Source organism: Alosa sapidissima, chromosome 22 (genome assembly GCF_018492685.1).
Source record: "Alosa sapidissima isolate fAloSap1 chromosome 22, fAloSap1.pri, whole genome shotgun sequence".
Classification (NCBI taxonomy): Eukaryota; Metazoa; Chordata; class Actinopteri; order Clupeiformes; family Clupeidae; genus Alosa; species Alosa sapidissima.
This window is the reverse complement of record NC_055978.1, coordinates 26,887,567-26,890,066: the sequence shown is the minus strand read 5'-3', so window position 1 is coordinate 26,890,066 and position 2,500 is coordinate 26,887,567. Positions and strand designations below refer to the sequence as shown.

Below are 2,500 nucleotides of genomic sequence, written 5' to 3'. Positions count from 1 at the left end.
CCCCCGAGGAGCAGAGCGGAGAGGAGCGGACTGGACTGGACAGGAGTGCCCAGCGCCACGGAAGTTGTGTGTGGAGGTTGTTAAAGAGAAGCAGGCGTCCACGCCGGAGGCCTCTCAGCTGCTGCCCGCTGGAAGCTGTGACCGGGCACACCCGACTCCAGCGCTGGATCAGATGAACTCCCGACCCCAGACAAATGAAACGCTGCCCAGATATCTGTCATCTCTCCTGTAAGGCTATTAGCTTTTGTCTGAGGTACGTGAGCGTGTCAGGGATGCGGATTATATACAGCTACCCTTCAGCTGTATATAAGATATACAGTATAACAGCTTCTTTAAGATTATTTTCCTACAGTATACACCTTGGGACAGTTTCCCATTCCTGGAGCCTAGTCCTGTAGACTAAAAGAAAACTGATTAAAATCTCCAATGAAAAAGGCTTGTAGTAGTATAGGGCAAAGCCTCCTCTATGTACAGCAAACTGGACAGTAGGGTTTTGACATGCAGTGTACTGTATGCATTAGTGATGTGCACTGGCCAGTGCGTGCTGCATGTACTGTAGTGTAAGTGATTGTTGTGTGTGTGAGCTGGAAGAGGAGATGCTTTGTGTGTCCTGATTGGCTGGCTGGGAGGCGGTGAGGGAGTGGGCGGCGAGGCCGGCCGCGGGGACGGTCCAGTGTGCTGCTCCAGTGTGCTGCTCCAGTGTGCTGCTCCAGTGTGATGCTCCAGGTCTTCCAAACAGCAGCGCAACCAGCTCTCTGTCAGCAGATAAAGGCAAATTAAATGTCTCTCTGTCACCGCAGTGATGAGTGAACCGTCTGCTGTGGCGCAGATAGGAAACTGCGGCAGAGGAGCACACACACACATATACACACACACACACACACCACACACACACACACACTCACACATACACACACACACACACACACATGGACATGTTCCCATAGGTTGTACAAAATTCTCAGGATGGCCTGCAGGTCTTTAATAGGACACTTTATCAAAGGCTATTAGCTGTCATTGCACCCCACCACCATCACACGATGCCCTCATGAGCAGGCATCGCATGCCTGCCCCCTCTCCTCTCTCCCTCTCTCTCCTCTCTCACACACACACACACTTAAACACAGACAGCCTCGCATGCACAGGCTCTATCTTCCTCTTACACACACACATACACACACAATCACATTCTCTTCTCTTCTCACACACACACACACACACACACACACACACACACTCGCACACAATCACATTCTCTTCTCTTCTCACACACATACACACTCGCACACAATCACATTCTCTTCTCTCACACACATATTCCTCTCTCACACACACGCATACATTCTCTCACTCTCATTCTCAGTGCAGTCCTTCTCTCTCTGGCTCAATTACCTTATCAGCCCCCCTTCACTCTCAGCCCCCCTTCATTCTCCGTTCCCCTCTCTTCTCTCTCTCTCTCTCTCTCTCTCTCTCTCTCTCTCTCTCTCTCTCTCTCCTCTCTCTCTCTCTCTCTCGCTCTCCCTCTCTCCCTCTCTCTCCCTCTCTCTCCCTCTCTCTCTCTCACTCCTTCACCGTCCTTCACCCCGTTCTCTGGATCATTGCTCCAGCGTGCTGTGGTGACTTCTCCATCAGGCGCTGTATGGCTGCCGTGTTGATGTGCTCTTTAGTGCTCTGCTCCGGTTGTGCCGTTCGACGTGTTCATCTCCCTCCCCGCCGTGACCCCCTCCCTGACACGGGCCCGTGGGGCGCGCTGGTAAACATGTCTGTCCGTCGTCTCTCAGAAGGGCCGCCGACAGCTGATCGGCCAGTTGGTGACCCCCTCCCTCCTGGCAGAGATGCGTGGTCTGACCCGATTTGCTGCACCACCACCGTCACCACTGCCACCTCTCTCGTTCTTAGCATGTGGTGTGTTTCTGTTCCCCCTTCTGGTCGACAACATGTGGTCTGTCCTTGTCCCCCTTCTGGTCAGGGACGCGTGGTGTGTCCCTGAGCTCTGTGTGTGTGTGTGTGTGTGTGTGTTTGTGTGTGTGTGTGTGTGAGAGAGAGAGTGAGAGAGATAGAGTGAGAGAGAGATGAGGAGTGTGTGTGTGTGTGTGTGTGTGTGTCTGTGTCTGTGTGTGTGTGTGTGTGTGTGTTTGTATTACTGAGGTGTAGGTGAATCACCCATTAATACACACGGCCCTATTCAGCAACTCCCTGGCTGCCTGTGGACTGTTCTGTGCCCGGCGCTCTGATGCTGCGGTAGAGAGTGTGCTGATGTCAGCACCCGGGTGTCCCCATCAGAGAGGATGGGAGGATGAGAGGATGAGAGGATGAGAGGATGGGAGGATGGGAGGATGGGAGGATGGGAGGATGAGAGGATGGGAGGATGAGAGGATGAGAGGATGGGCCTTTTCTCCCCTCCGTGGCTGTTAACAGAGGCCATTGTCTCTGTCACTCTTAATGAATGGTGTTCTGGAAGCGTCCGAACAGCGGCGGAGTGGACAAACATGGGAGAAGA

The 2,500-nt window shown here is 53.2% G+C and overlaps 1 protein-coding gene across 1 annotated transcript in view; it reads left to right on the top strand.

Moving 5' to 3' along the window:
- Nucleotides 1-2,500, top strand: part of usp54b (ubiquitin specific peptidase 54b) — a 78,999-nt gene that overhangs the window by 53,712 nt on the left and 22,787 nt on the right.